The following is a 16,774-nucleotide window of genomic DNA, read 5'->3' as shown; positions in this document are numbered from 1 at the left end:
GCCCACAAAAAAACTCCAGCCTGTTCAAGCAAGGCACTCAAAAGTAGTCTGGTGAATTAATACAAATCATTATATTTGAGCAAACAATGCTTGGCTACTAACTTGATTGCTCCAATGCGGTTGGATGGAACTCAAAATGTATATATATTCCATTTGACAGATGGGCTGGCCGACTACCAACAGGGTGAGCAAGAGGAAGTTGGACAAATATCACTGTACTCTTGTGAGGTGCAGCACTAAATTCTGCTGTGAGACTGCTGCAAAGCACTAGTTTGCTATTGTTCTTTTTCATGTTGCATTAAAGGCCCAGATGGATTGTACATGTTGCTATCTCTTTTCACTGTGCATGGTTAATAGAGCTGTTTACAGCAATAAAAAGACAATGCTACTTTGCTCAATTGTACGTGCCTGATACAACCATATGTTTGTAAACTGAGCTCCCTGAGCAGATCAAAGGGGGTCCCTGAGGTCATCAGATTTCTGTCCATCTGTCATTAGATTTCTGTATTCGGTAACTTACTGCCATGCTATTTCTGCTGCTGTATACTAATTAGACAGATTTTCTGCAGTAAGTTTTTCTTTTGGTAGCTTGCAGTGTCTGGTGAAAGTTAGGACGGGTGTCTCCAGGAGTGTATTAATATTTGCAGGAGACATCTCTTTCCCCCAATACACACACACAGTGGGTGGGAGGACGGAAACAGGTTGAGGATGAAGTCTCTCTATTCTCTTATCACAAGGAGCAGCAAGTGAGAGTGAGGGGAGTGGATCAAGGGTTAACAGTGTGGTGAGTGACCGCAGAGCAAAAAGGAGGGGAGGATATAGATTTGCATGGCTAGTTCAGAGGAGAAGAAGTAAGGGTAGTGATGAGTGTGAGGGGGTTTGGAACAAGGTGGGTAGTGGTAAGATTAACGCAATAGGGATGTGATGGGAGCGAGGAGTTGGAGGGAATAATTGGGGGAGGAGATAGGAAGGGAACTGCTGAAAGTATATTTTCCCCACAGCCCTCACCCTACATGCAGCTCCTTTCCCACCACCTCCCACTCGAAAGGAAAGAAAAGGAGACAAAGACAGACAGAGACGCAAAAGAAGAGTTTAGGGAAGAGGAGGGAGTGAGACGCACACAACAGAATCAAAAGGTGGAGAGACAGAAGATAGATAAGAGTGACCATATTCTCCAACTTACCATGAGAGATCGACTAGTAACATATTAAAAATTTTCAATATCTTATTTCATGTTGTCACCTTTTTGTCACAGTTTTGTGTCAACTTTTTCCATTATAAATTACCATGTGCACATTTATAATGGAAACCGTCTGTGTAAACTTGTCATGTTGTAATTACATCCTCCCACTTCTGGTTTGCATCTCTCAGCTCTTCAGCCCATATTGCAGAAAAACGTTTATGCTCGAACTCTACTTGTCTGATTCTCAAATTTCCCTGAGTTTTATTACTTAATTATAAAAATATAAAATTAAAGTAGTGTATAAAATAAGGATAGAATGCATGACTTTAAAATGGAGACTGAATTATGTCAGCACACCCTGGGCCAACTATCCTCCACCCTCTAACCCCACTTCACCTGAAGACTGCACTTGGTGTAATGCCATGGAGATTAGCTCGTCACATATTGTATTTGCCTCCTGTTTCTCATCATGGCCTATCCAAGCACAAGAAACTAAAACCAATTGTAAATGAAGCAAGTTAACATAGCTAAGAAAGTTGAAAAGCATGGATGGTTATTTATCTTTTAGATGTTTAAAAACTGTGACTTAAAAAATAATATTGGCCTCATCCAATCCAGTAACAGCCTTTGTTGTGTAGATCTGTGTTGGTCACTCCAAAGAACCTGGAAATTCTTCTGAGGTCTTGTCTTGATGTTGGCCGATTTGTTTTTGGCAAGTTCATATCCATGCCTAATCTCTCCTGTGTAAGATTTCCACTTTAAGGTATTTGTATTTTCTTTCCCTTCTCTGAGTCATGCACAGTCTGCAGCTTAAATAGCACTTAAGTAGCAAAAAGTAGTAGGGTGCTGCAATGATATTGCCTATTCATAACATACTTAGTAGCTTCTTTACTACCCAGTGACTTCATGAATGTGTGTCTGAGGACTAGTGCAATTTTGTTGTGAACTTAACTAATATGTGTCTGGTGACCTCTTAAACTCCATCAAATGCAGGACAAAATGATTTTAGGTGTGTGTTTACTTTAAGCTGTGCATTATGCAAATAATGGCCTGTATTTTCCGATGCCTATGGGTGTGTACGAGCTGTGTACACACCCGTAGGGACATCAGAAATGCCGGTTTCAGGCATGCGCTGAAAACCGGCATTTCCGATCTGTCAAGAATCCTCTTGACAGATCGGACGCCTGCCCTGGAGAAGGGCCTCTGCGGGCGGAGAGTTCCGCTTTCTGCAGAACCTCTGCCTGCTGAAAGCACTTAAAAATCTTACGCCTGGTAAAAGCGTAAGGCCTGCTTTTACCAGCATAAGAGTTTAAAAAAGTTTAAAATTTTTTTTTTTTCCCACTCATTTATAATTTAAAAATACTTTTTGAAAAGGTAAGTTTATTTTTAGCCCCGTAAAAAACTTTTTTTTCAAATAATTAAATTTGTTTAAAATATTACATTTAATGTCATTTTAACTCATTTTAAAAACGTGATGGTTTTTAAAGATGTATTTAATGTTTAGTGTCTTTTTTCAGTGATCCCCATTCATACTTTTAACAGGTCTATCTGTCAAAAGTATGAAGGGAGATTCCCTTCTCCTATTAGCTAGCCTGGCCCACGTGATCCAAGGGACACTTGCGAAGCGCATGTGCCCCTGGGATACATGGGCCCTGCGCATTTTGACTGTGGAGAGGCCCAGGATCGGAAGTGTCCGGACCTCGGCAGCCCTTAGGTAAGGGCGTAGATTTTTTCCCCGATAAGAGGCATCCGTACGGGCCAATGTTTTTTTTAATTTATTCATTCATGGGATGTGGGCGTCGCTGGCAAAGCCAGCATTTATTGCCCATCCCTAATTGCCCTTGAGCAGGTGGTGGTGAGCCACCATTTCAAAGAGTAGTTAAGAGTCAACCACATTGCTGTGGGTCTGGAGTCTCATATAGGCCAGACTAGGTAAGGATGGCAGACTTCCTAAAGGACATTAGTGAACCAAATGGGTTTTTACAACGATCCAGTAATTTCATGGTCACCATTACTGATACTAGCTTATTTATAACTGAATTTAAATTCCACAGCTGCCGTGGTGTGATTTGAATTCATGACTCCAGATAATTAGTCCAGGCCTCTGGATTACTAGTCCAGTAACATAACCACTATGCTACTGTACCCCGACAGGTGCTTTTAATATAATTTATATCATGACACCATATTTTCTATTTTGAATCTGATGCATGTTGCCTGTGCAATAACAGGAGGATAAGGGGCAATAACATGGTCCACAGCTCCTAAAGCACTGCATTGCTTTGGGTGTCCCGTATTATTTGCTGTTGACTCAGTACCATAGTGCACAGCACCCCACAACATAGTTACAGGTGCTTTGAGCCCAAGAACCAACTGAGCACAAAGCTCATTAAGACCCTGGATTCCGTGGAAATTAAGGGAGCTACTGATAATGTGGTTGAAATGCCTGAAAAGCACTTTGGTTGCTCAGCGTACATTTAAAACGGGTGTTACATTGGGCTGGACCTCCCGTTGCTTAGCCTGCAATACCCAACCACAAATCAGGCCATTTCTATGGAAGCAGTTAGTAAAAAAGACATTGCTTTTAGGGCAGCCAGCAGCCCTTTAACAGTTGCTGGCCCCCAATAACCTGCCCCCATAGCATCAGCGTCGTCCCGGTGCATCATGTGCTATGTGCTGGGAATGCCCTCTATGGGATTAGGTCAGCTATGTGGAGTGCAGACACACAATGTGCCAGGATACTTTCAGCCATAAAAGAATTCCGAGCAAATTGTTTTACAGCTCAGATCAAAACTTGAAATTGAAAAATTTACACTTTAACTGTAACCTTTGAGCACTGCCTAAAAGAAATTAACTAGCAACTGTAACTATCATGAGATAATAGAAACTAAAGTGCACAAAGTCATTAACCACTAAGAAACATTAAGTTGTTTTGCACATTTTAAAGAAATGTGTCTAAAGGTGGTGCTCCAATGAGCTTTGGCATGAATTCCTGATGTGTAATGCCCACAATTTCAGATATAGCCACTTCCTGATTTTGGGTGTGCTATTCAGGAAGCCTCACGGGTTGGATATATTGCCAAGTGGAGAGCGAGAGAGAGTGAGGAAAATTAGCAGCTCATTCAACCTACATACTCACAAATCAAACCGCCTGGGGCAAGAATCCTGTGAACGAACGAGAAACAAAGAAGGAAGAAGCCCATCCTGGATACAGTAATTTTTTTTTTACTGCTGTAATTATTTTGTGGCTATTGGGTTATAGAACAACAAAGACAGCAGCCTGGAAATAGCACAGTATGTGTGGCGCAGGACACTTAAAGAAGAAGAAAAACCTATATACTTTTTAAAAACTGAGGGAAGAATAACAAACGAAAGTAACATTAGAATTTTTAGGTAGAGGAAATGCCCATTTGGTCTTACAAGCCTGTTTTGTTTTGATCAAAAAGATCCTTGACCGGCAATTGAACTCAGGATGCAGTAGTGAGAGCACTGAATCCGAATCACCATAACATCACGGAGTTATACAACCCCAATACATTTTTTAATATTACAATTCTTTCAAACTGACATGGTAGCAGCTATTTTCCACTTTGTGGTATTGGTACTGCTGACTGGTTTTGGCTAAGTGGAGGTTCGGAAATTGGAAAAGAAGCACTTTGACCACTGCAGATGTACCCCACAGTGATTTCCTTATGGGCTACATGCCTCCATTACCTGCTCACGCTTGTTCTGAGCAGGAAGCTACAGTAATGATGCGTACATCCACCATACTAATGTGGGCCTTTAAAATATTTAATGTTTGAGCAGAAGTCCCACCCAACAGCATATCCATACATTATAAATAGATCATAAAGGGAAGCTAGTTATAGTCCCAGTCCAAAAGGACAGAAGGAAACAATGACAAATTTTTCAAAATAATTTTTATGTTTCAGCAAATATTTCCAGTATTAATGTATGTTTTAAAATTTTGAAACAAATGTTTTGTGTATTAATCATTTATGGTTCAGCCAATATTGAATACTTCGAGGCCAGCGGCGAACGCCTTTGCTTCACTGCTGACCGCAAATTCCGGGCCAATATATTTTTCCAGTTAATGTTTAAAGTAGTTTTTCCTGTGTTTTCCAGAGCAGACCATGGACTGAATGCTGGTGAACTGAGAGAAACAACTGAATCTTTAGAGCTGATTTCAACCCTGCCCACACAGCAGAAAGTGGGCGGACAAGCAGTTAAAATGACCGGTTTGACTTATCTGCACCAATCCCGCTTCCTTCCCGCAGGTTGCGATCTTAACCTGCTCTTCTATGCAGGTGATAGAGACACCAGTTGAAGGTAGCGGTTCCTTCTTTAAATATACAGATCGGGCTCCAACGGTGTCATTGGGCGGCCTGCACAGGGAAGCCGTTGTGGCTCCTGCCAAGCCAACCTACTGGGAAGAGGAGCCGAGGCCAGAACAGGCCCAAAAATGTAAACGGCTTTGACTTTTTTTAGTTTTCTTGTGGAGTGCTCCTATATGCCCCACAAGGAAAACTTGGTCCTCCTCTACTCTGGGCTTCCCTCCCCTTCCCTTGATCACAATGCCCCCCAAACTCCACTCCAAACCACTTACTTGAGTGCAGGAACCATTCCTACAGGTACCTGGCGGTGGCCTCCTGCTGCCAGAAATCTCACTCCTGCTCAATGTCCAGCTATCAGTTTGCCCACATGACTCCGAGCTGGGAGTTATTGGGCTATTGTTACCAGCATCACAGAGAAACTGACTTGCAGAAACTCTTTCCAAGAGTACTGCAGTACAAGAAGAGCCTTAAAGAAGATTGGATCTATAAAGTGTTACCAGAATACCAACATTCATAAGACCTCAGGGTGAACCAACGCTTCTAACTGGAAGACAGCAAGTGCAATGAATTTCCTTTGGAAAGCTCTGTTACCTCAATGATTTGAAAGCAACACAACCACAACGTTTCATGTTTTAAGTGTACTAGATTGAAAAAAAGCATGCCAGGGAGATCAGCAGGCACTAAAGTCAGATTGGACTCGCACACAAAGACGCCAACCATATCTACTTGCCCTGGCACACCTACCTTGCCAAGGCAAATTGTTATTGACTACACAGTTACTGCAACAGTATTGAGTCACTTACAGAACCCTTGCATCTAATGCAGCCACAGTGACAGATCTTTCAGTGGCAGTCAAAGTTTCCTGCACACAATTTTTTGCCTGTGTCTCCTATAGCACAGGGATCATATGCACGATCAGCCAATGTGCTGGCCACAGATGTATGAATAGGTAACTAATGCATTAGTCAACATAGGCAGTTCACACCAAGAGCATGATACAGCTGTCAATGTGTTTTAAAATTTCATTTTAGGATGTGGGCCACATTTATTGCCCATCCCTAATTTCCCTGAGAAGGTGATGGTGGGCCTTTTCTTTGAATCACTGTAGTCCTTGTGCTGGTGGTGCTCCCTTAATTTTAGGTAAGAAATTCTAGGATAATGATCCAGCGACAATGGAAGAACAGTGATATTCATCCAAGTCAGAATAATGTGTGACCTGAACGGAACTTGTAGGTGATGGTGTTCCCATGACATAGCTGCTCTTGCCCTTTTTCGGTGGTAGAGATCACAAGGGAGAGAGATACTGTTGAAGTAACCTTGGTGAGTTGTGGCAGTGCATCACTGTAGTTTGGGCCTGTGATAGGTGGTGAGAGAACTAACACGAGGAAAAAACCTACTTGACCTTGTCATCACCAATCTACCTGTCGCAGATGCATCTGTCCATGACAGCATTGGTAGCAGTGACCACCGCATAGTCATTGTGGAGACGAAGTCGCGTCTTCACACTGAGGACACCCTCCATCGTGTTGTGTGGCACTACCACCGTGCTAAATGGGATAGATTCAGAACAGATCTAGCAGCTCAAAACTGGGCATCCCTGAGGCGCTGTGGGCCATCAGCAGCAGCAGAATTGTATTCCACCACAATCTGTAACCTCACTCTACCATTACCATCAAGCCAGGGGACCAACCCTGGTTCAACAAGGAGTATAGAAGAGCATGCCAGGAGCAGCACCAGGCATACCTAAAAATGAGTTGCCAACCTGGGGAAGCTGCAACACAGGACTACATGCATGCTAAAAAACGGAAGCAGCATGTTATAGACAGGGCTAAGTGATCCCACAATCAATGGATCAGATCACAGCTCTGCAGTCCTGCCACATCCAGTTGTGAATGGTGGTGGACCATTAAACAATTAATGGGAGGAGGAGGCTCCATGAATATTCCCATCCTCATTGATGGTGGAGCCCAGCATGTGAGTGCAAAAGACAAGGCTGAAGCATTTGCAACCATCTTCAGCCAGAAGTGCTGAGTAGATGATCCATATCGGCCTACTCCTGAGGTCCCCACCATCACAGAAGCCAGTCTTCAGCCAATTCGATTCACTCCACGTGATATCAAGAAATGGCTGAGCCCATTGGATACAGCAAAGACTATGGGCCCCGACAACATCCCTATGCTGAAGACTTGTGCTCCAGAACTAGCTGCGCCTCTAGCCAAGCTGTTCCAATGCAGCTACAACACTGGCATCTATCCGACAATGTGGAAAACTGCCCAGGTATGTCCTGTCCTGTCCACAAAAAGCAGGACAAATCTGCCCCATCAGTCTACTCTCAATCATCAGCAAAGTGATGGAAGGTGTCATCGACCGTGCTATTAAGCGGCACTTACCAATAACCTGCTCACTGATGCCCAGTTTGGGTTCCGCCAAGACCACTCGACTTCTGACCTCATTACAGCCTTGGTCCAAACATTGACAAAGGAGCTGAATTCCAGAGGTGAGGTAAGAGTGACTGCCCTTGACATCAAGGCAGCATTTGACTGAGTGTGGCATCAAGGAGCCCTAGTAAAACTAAAGTCAATGGGAATCGGGGGGGAAAATGCTCCACTAGCTGGAGTCATACCTAGCACAAAGGAAGATGGTTGTGGTGTTTGAAGGTCAATCATCACAGCCCCAGGACATTGCTGCAGGAGTTCCTCAGGGCAGTGTCCTAGGCCCAACCATCTTCAGCTGCTTCATCAATGACCTTCCCTCCAACATAAGGTTAGAAATGGGGATGTTCACTGATGACTGCACAGTGTTCAGCGCCATTCACAACTCCTCAGATAATGAAGCAGTCCATGCCCGCATGCAACAATTTCTGGACGACGTTCAGGCTTGGGCTGATAAGTGGCAGGTAACATTCGCGCCACAGAAGTGCCAGGCAATGTCTGTCTCCAACAAGCAAGAGTCTAACCACTTCCCCTTGACATTCAACAGCATTACCATTGCCAAATCCCCCATCAAAATCCTGGGGATCAGCATTGACCAGAAACTTAACTGGACCAGCCACATAAATACTGTGGCAACAGAAGCAGGTCAGAGGCTTGGTATTCTGTGGTGAGTGTCTCACCTCCTGACTCCCCAAAGCCTTTCCACCATCTACAAGGCACAAGGAGTGTGATGGAATACTCTCCACTTGCTTGGATGAGTGCAGCTCCAACAACACTCAAGAAGCTCGACACCATCCAGGACAAAGCAGCCCACTTGATTTGTACCCCACCTTAAACATTCACTCCCTCCACCACCGACGTACCGTGGCTGCAGTGTGTACCATCTACAAAATGCACTGCAGCAACTTGCCAAGGCTTCTTCGGCAGCACCTCCCAAACTTGCGACCTCTCCCACCTAGAAGGACAGGGGCAGCAGGTGCATGGGAACACCACCACATTCAAGTTCCCCTCCAAGTCACACACCATCCTGACTTAGAAGTATATCACTGATCCTTCATCATCGCTGGGTCAAAATCCTGGAACTCCCTACCTAACAGCACTGTGGGAGTAGCTTCACCACACAGACTGCAGCGGTTCAAGAAGGCAGCTCACCACCACCTTCTCAAGGGCAAATAGGGATGGGCAATAAATGCTGGCCTTGCCAGCGACGTGCACATCCCATAAATGATTTTTTAAAAAGATAGTACATATTACAGCCAGGGTGCACTGATGGTGGATATTAAATGGCAAGAAGGCTGATTAAGCTAATTGCTCTGTCCTGGATAGTGTCAAGCTTCTCAACTGTTTTCTTGGCTGCACCTACAGGTGAATGGTGAGCATTCCATCACACTCTTGGCTTGAGCTTTAGCGATGGTGGATAAGCTTTCAGAGATCCGATGAGTCACTCATTGAAGACCCCCAGCCTCTGCCCCACTCTTGTATACAAACAGTTGATATGGCCAATCCAGTTAAACTTCTGGTCAATGGTGACCCCCAAGATGTTGATGGTGATAGACTCAGCGATAGTGGTGCTGTTAAAGATCAGGGAGAAGTGTCCGGGCTTTCTCTTGTTCAATGTTGTCATCACCTGTCACTCAAGGCACAAATGCTTCCTGCCACTTGTCAGGCCAGTTCTGTTGTAGGCTAGCATGTGCTGCTTCATTATCAAAGGAATTGTTGAACGGAGCTGAACACTGTAATTGAACAGCCCCATTCCTGACCTTGTTATGTACTTCCGCATTTCTCAAAATAGGAGAGCCAGCAGGAAACGTGCAATAGGCTGCCTGGCAACACTTTGTGGCTTGCATACTTGAGCCATCTAGTTAATGAATACAACTGTTTTGTCAGCTTACCTTGGCAGCTTCATTTAAATTTACTATTTTCTATATCATTTGCTAGGTCCAGACTCCAGGGAGGTCCAGGGAGTAACCTTTATTCATTTGTTTGCAATTGTATGAATTGCATAAAAATGCATTATCATACGTGTGTGGCGTCACCAAAATAAAGATAACATTAAGTTTTTCTGACTCTGATTCTTCCCATTCCTCTCAGAAAAAGGGTCCTGAACAACAATAGGTATTTGATTCTTCTACTCGTCAGGGTCTCCACCACTGATCCTACCAGAGTAAGTGGCATTGGGGAAAATTCTCTGATTTGTATCCCCGAATGGGCGCCTGTGCCACTATGGTTGCACTTGCCTGTTGCAGGAAGCCTGGAATCCTGATTAACGTTGTCCAGCTCCAGGACATTTCACCCTGGAAACCAAGAATATGTTGCCCATCAGCCCTTTTTTTGAAACCCTTTATACCGCCAAGATGGGTCCCACATATGCTGTGCCTCGGGTCAGTAAGCCTCTTCGTTTTTGGATGTAAGGAACTACATTTGGTGTAGTCAGAGGTTCTGTCTGTAACAGGGCCTCCTGGAAATCGGAAGTGCAGGCCAGGACCTGGCCTACCCGAGACCCAGCCTAATTCGTGGGCCTTCTGCTGGAGTTATAGCAAGAGTGGGCCCACAGATTTTTACGGCCAAGGTAACGGAGATTGCTTTTTACTTAAATAAGTGCTATTAAGTGGTACAGAATAAAATAGAAAGCAATGCTAAATAAAATGTTGTTACATTAATTAAGCAGACTTCTTGATAAAATGAGTTACAATTAAGTGAAGTAGACTGCATTATGAAAGACATCGGCCCAGAATTTGCTAGAGCAGGGCACAATCTTCTTCACCCTGAGCATTGCATGGCTTGGGTGCATTCCCAGCGTAGCACTAACTACTGGATAAGTCTTGCACTGGCACCAGGAAGTGGAAATAGGAAACGCCAGGCCACCATCAGAGTCTTCCGGTTGTTACTCCCAGTTTACTGTAAGTTCTCCAAGCAGCACAACACCTGTGCTGCTTAAATTTCATGTTGATAATAAAGGAATGTTAATGGAAAAGGACGATGATATCCTTCAGAGAAAATGATTGACGCCCTCTAGATCAGAGCGGATCAAATGAGATGTGGCTCAGAACTAGTAAAGATGCCTGCCATAACAATAAGAATATGCAAATACTGCAGCGTATGAGTCAATGAAAAAGGTTAAAATAATAAAAAATGCCTTTTCAGCATTGACTTGTTGTTTGTTTATAATAAACAGTATTGAAAACATTCCGGAAGAACTAGGCACTTTCCTGGGAAAGGAGAGAAAAATGAGACTGAAAGGAAAAGTAACAACTTTTTAAAAAAAATTTAATTTTGAAAATCTCTAACAATTTACTACCAGTAGGAATGAGACTCCACAGTTTATACTGTTCCCTTTCTGGGATGGAGAAGTTGCTTGGCATTGCTTGCAGGAACATAGGTACCCGGTAAAAGTACGAGCCCTAAATTTCTGCGGCGAGTATAATGGAAAATTAATGTGCAAGTGCAGCAACTTCATGAAATTCATGGGGAGGTGGAGAGTGAGTTGCCGTTTACGCGAGGCTAGCAGTGAAGCAGTGCAAATCGTCCAGCAAATTGTGGTGATTCATAATTCACGGGGTATCTTCCTTGCCACAAGTTGATGGACGATTTACACATTAATAACGGCAAGCGCCATTAAACTCGCCATTATTTTGGCAGCAAATTCTGGGCCATCGTGAGAACATAAGAATTAGGAGTAGGACATAGGATCCGTCAATAAGATCATGGCTGACCTTTGACCTCAACTCCACATTCCCACCTGATCTCCATATCCCTTGATTCCCCATGAGTCCAAAAATCTATATATCTCAGCCTTGAATATACTCAACAATGCAGCATCCACAACCCTTTGGGGTAGAGAATTCCAAAAATTCACAACTCTCTGAGTGAAGAAATTCCCCCTCATCTTAAATGGCCGAACCCTTATCCTGAAACTATGCCCCCTAGTTCTAGACTCTCCAGCCAGGGGAAACAACCCCTCAGCATCTACCCTGTCAATCCCCCCAAAAATGTTTAATGTTTCAATGAGATCACCTCATTGTTCTAAACTCCAGAGCGTATAGGCCCAGTATACTCAATCTCTGCTCATAGGACAACCCTCTCATCCCAGGAATCAGCCTAGTGAACCTTCGTTGCACCGCCTCTAAGGCAAGTATATCCTTCCTCAGATAAGGAGACTGAAACTGTGCACCTTGTGTGGTCTCACCAAAGCCCTGTAAAATTATAGCAAGACTTCCTTACTTTTGTACTCCAACCCTCTTGCAATAAAGGCCAACATGCCATTTGCCTTCCAAATTGCTTGCTGTACCTGCATGCTAACTCTGTGTTTCCTGTGCGAGGACACCTAAATCTTTTTGAACACCAACATTTAATAGTTTCTCACCATTTAAAAAATATTCCATTTTTCTATTCCTACTAAAGTGAATAACCTCACATTTCCCCTGATTATACTCCATCTGCCACCTTATTGCCTGCTCACTTAACCTATCCATATCCCTTTGCAGGCTATTTGTGTCCTCCTCACAGCTTACTTTCCCACCTAGCTTTGTATTGTCAGCTTGGATACATTACACTCGGTCCCTTCATCTAAGCCATCAATTTAAATTATAAATAGCTGAGGCCCAAGCACTGATCCTTGCAGCAGCCCACTTGTTGCAGCCTGCCAACCTGAAAATGACCCGATTTCCCCTACTCTCTGTTTTCTGTCCATTAATTAATCCTCTATCCATGCTATTATTACCCCCAACCCGATAACCCCATACCTTGCATAACAGCCTTTTATTTGGCACCTTATCGAATGCCTTTTGGAAATCCAAAAAGACTACATCCACTGGTTCCTCTTTATCTACCCTGCTAGTTACAGCCTCAAAAAACACTAATAAATTTGTTAAACATGATTTCCCTTTCATAAAACCATGTTGACTCTGCCTAATTATATTATGATTTTCTAAATGCCTTGTTACCATTTCCTTAATGGATTCCAGTATTTTCCCGACAACTGATGTCAGGCTAACTGGCCTGTAGTTCCTCGTTTTCTCTCGCCCTCCTTTCTTGAATAGCGGGTTTACCTATGCTACCTTCCAATCAGCTGGGACCTTTCCAAAATCTAGGGAATTTTGGAAGATCACAACCAATGCATCCTTTATCTCTGCAGCCACCTCTTTTAGAACCCTAGGGTGTAAGCCATCAGTTCCAGGGGATTTGTCAGCTTTTAGTCCCCTTAGTTTCTCAAATACTTTTTCTCTACTGATCTTAATTACTTTAGGTTCCTCACTCTCATTAGCCCCTTGGTTCCCCTCTATGCTTTGTGTGTCTTCTACTGTGAAGACATATACAAAATATTTGTTTAAAGTCTCTGCCATTTCCTTATTCCTTATAATAATTTCTCCTGCCTGAGCCTCTAAGGGACCAGTGCTTACTTTTGCTACTCTCTTCCTTTTAAAATACTTGTAGAAGCTCTTACAACCTGTTTCTTGCTAGTTTTCTCTCTATTTTCTCCCTTTTCATCAATGTTTTCATCATCCAGAAAGAGCAGACCTGAGCGGGAGTGGAGTGAGAGCTGAGCAGGGATAAAGAGAGCAGGCCCAAGACCAGAGGAGCGGACCTGAGCGGGAGCGGAGCGAGAACTGAGCGGGAATAAAGAGCGTGGCGAGAGCGGAGCAACTCAACACAGGCAGAATTTGAAAGAGTGACATCAGAGTAACAAACCTAAAATGACATCAGCCCAAGGGAAGGAGCTGATTGGTGAGTAGTTGGTAAATGTTTTTTAAAAAGTTTTAAGTTTATTTCTGCTAAGTTCTGCAAAAGAACGTGGTCGGAGAGGGACTCTTCAAGTTAGGGGTCGGGGTTAAACAGCTGGTTAGGGATAAAGCAGTAGCTTGGAGATTAGTAACTGTTAATACGACATTAAATTAGTAACTGTTAATCTATATATATAAAGCGGCTCTTCTGTCTGTCTGTCTGTCTGTCCGCCTGGTCTCTATACGTTTGGAAGTTACAGAGCGTACCGACGCGCGCGTCGCCTCAAAAGAAAGCTTGCGATTCCGGACCGGTCATCGGAGTATTTACGTTTCGGCCGGACAAAAATCCGCCCGCGGTATCCCAAAAACGTTCAGTGTTCCGCTCATTAGCATCTCATTAGCGACCGTTGTGACGTCGAGGTCTTCCTACAGTTGAGTGTCGAGTGACTCGACGATTGACCAATCCTACGCTTCGGTGACCTGACTGGTCGACCAATCGGTGCGTGTGTGGGCGGGCCTTATCCTTCTGAACCGAGGTGAGTGGCCGCCATCTTGATTTTCCACGATTTTTTCCCCCACACTTTCTGTGTGTTAGGGAACTAAGGTAAATATTTGAATTATGTGTTAGGGAATTAATTAACTATTTATTTCAGTTTTATATTGTGTTTAGCAACCCCCCCTCCTCCTCACCCTCGCGCAGGGGGGACTCGGTGCTGGTCTCCAGGCCGCTGCAGGCAGGCCTGAAGCTCCAAAAATTTCTCTATCTCTATTCCCTCTCTCTCTCTCCTTCTCCTCTTCCCTCTCTCTCCTTCTCCTCTTCCCTCTCTCTCCTTCTCCTCTTCCCTCTCTGTCTCTCTCTACTTCCCCCTCTCAGGTTTGACGGTGTCGGGGCCCGAAGTGAGCCGCTCTAACGGCCCCCAGCCCGCGGGGTTTCCCTGCCTACTCCCCGCTCTAACGGCCGCCAGCCCGCGGGGTTTCCCTGCCTACTCCCCGCGGGCCGCCTCGCCCGCGCATGCGCCGCCCGCCCGCGAGAGCCCGCTCTGGCTTTTTTTTTAAACGGCAACCACGCATGCGCACGGCCGTTGCGCAGCCGCCTTGACGCCGGCACGCATGAGCACGGGCCCCCCGTGACGCCAGCACACAGCCTCGTGAGATCGCGGGGGGTGCGAGCCTCGGGAAATCGCGGGGGGGCGGAAGAGAGCCTCGGGAAATCGCGGGGGGGGAGAGCCTCGGGAAATCGCGGGGGGCGGGGGGGGGAGAGCCTCGGAAATCGCGGGGGGGAGAGCCTCGGGAAATCGCGGGGGGCGGGAAGAGAGCCTCGGGAAATCGCGGGGGGGAGAGCCTCGGGAAATCGCGGGGGGCGGGGGGGGAGAGCCTCGGGAAATCGCGGGGGGGAGAGCCTCGGGAAATCGCGGGGGGCGGGAAGAGAGCCTCGGGAAATCGCGGGGGGGAGAGCCTCGGGAAATCGCGGGGGGCGGGAAGAGAGCCTCGGGAAATCGCGGGGGGGGGGGAGAGCCTCGGGAAATCACGGGGGGGAGAGCCTCGGGAAATCACGGGGGGGGGAGAGCCTCGGGAAATCGCGGGGGGGCGGTGGGGGGGAGAGCCTCGGAAATCGCGGGGGGGGGGAGAGCCTCGGGAAATCGCGGGGGGGGGGGGGAGAGCCTCGGGAAATCGCGGGGGGGGGGGAGAGCCTCGGGAAATCACGGGGGGGGGGGAGCCTCGGGAAATCACAGGGGGGGGAGAGCCTCGGGAAATCGCGGGGGGGGGGTGGAGAGCCTCGGGAAATCGCGGGGGGGGGGTGGAGAGCCTCGGGAAATCGCGGGGGGGGGGTGGAGAGCCTCGGGAAATCGCGGGGGGCGGGGGGGAGAGCCTCGGGAAATCGCGGGGGGGGGTGGAGAGCCTCGGGAAATCGCGGGGGGGAGAGCCTCGGGAAATCACGGGGGGGGAGAGCCTCGGGAAATCACGGGGGGGGGAGAGCCTCGGGAAATCGCGGGGGGCGGGGTGGAGAGAGCCTCGGGAAATCGCGAGGGGGAGAGCCTCGGGAAATCGCGGGGGGCGGGGGGGGAGAGCCTCGGGAAATCGCGGGGGGGAGAGCCTCGGGAAATCGCGGGGGGGGGTGGAGAGCCTCGGGAAATCGCGGGGGGGAGAGCCTCGGGAAATCGCGGGGGGGGGGTGGAGAGCCTCGGGAAATCGCGGGGGGGCGGGGTGGAGAGAGCCTCGGGAAATCGCGAGGGGGAGAGCCTCGGGAAATCGCGGGGGGGAGAGCCTCGGGAAATCGCGGGGGGCGGGGGGGAGAGCCTCGGGAAATCGCGGGGGGGAGAGCCTCGGGAAATCGCGGGGGGGGGAGCCTCGGGAAATCGCGGGGGGGAGAGCCTCGGGAAATCGCGGGGGGGGAGAGCCTCGGGAAATCGCGGGGGGGGGAGAGCCTCGGGAAATCGCGGGGGGAGAGCCTCGGGAAATCGCGGGGGGGGAGAGCCTCGGGAAATCGCGGGGGGAGAGAGCCTCGGGAAATCGCGGGGGGGAGAGAGCCTCGGAAAATCGCGGGGGGGAGAGCCTCGGGAAATCGCGGGGGGGGAGAGCCTCGGGAAATCGCGGGGGGGGAGAGCCTCGGGAAATCGCGGGGGGAGAGCCTCGGGAAATCGCGGGGGAGAGAGAGAGAGAGGGTGGGGGAGGAGAGAGAGAGAGAGGGTGGGGGAGGAGGAGAGAGAGAGGGTGGGGGAGGAGAGAGAGGGGTGGGGGAGGAGAGAGGGTGGGGGAGGAGAGAGAGAGGGAGGGTAGGAGAGAGAGAGGGAGGGTGGGGGGGAGAGAGGGAGGGTGGGGGAGGAGAGAGGGTGTGGAGGAGAGAGAGAGAGAGGGTGGGGGAGGAGAGAGAGAGAGGGTGGGGGAGGAGAGAGAGAGAGGGTGGGGGAGGAGAGGGAGGGGAGGAGAGAGAGAGGGAGGGGAGAGAGGGTGGGGGAGCGAGGGAGGGTGGGGGGAGGGGAGAGAGGGTGGGGGGAGCGAGAGGGTGGGGGAGCGAGGGAGGGTGGGGGGAGGGGAGATGGTGGGGGGAGGGGAGAGAGGGTGGGGGGAGCGAGAGGGTGGGGGAGCGAGAGGGTGGGGAGCGAG

The 16,774-nt window shown here is 47.6% G+C and overlaps 1 long non-coding RNA gene across 2 annotated transcripts in view; it reads left to right on the top strand.

Annotated features, from left to right (window-relative positions):
- Positions 1-2,557, top strand: part of LOC147115016 (uncharacterized) — a 54,984-nt gene extending 52,427 nt beyond the window's left edge. For both annotated transcript variants that reach the window (XR_015079031.1, XR_015079030.1), the window contains exon 3: positions 161-2,557. This is a non-coding gene — a long non-coding RNA (uncharacterized LOC147115016). The remainder of the gene's footprint in view (positions 1-160) is intronic.
- Positions 2,558-16,774: the final 14,217 nt, after the last annotated feature.

Source organism: Somniosus microcephalus, chromosome 7 (genome assembly GCF_052327205.1).
Source record: "Somniosus microcephalus isolate GS21.2 chromosome 7, FLI_Smic_1.0, whole genome shotgun sequence".
NCBI lineage: Eukaryota > Metazoa > Chordata > Chondrichthyes > Squaliformes > Somniosidae > Somniosus > Somniosus microcephalus.
This window is presented reverse-complemented; position numbering and strand designations above follow the sequence as displayed.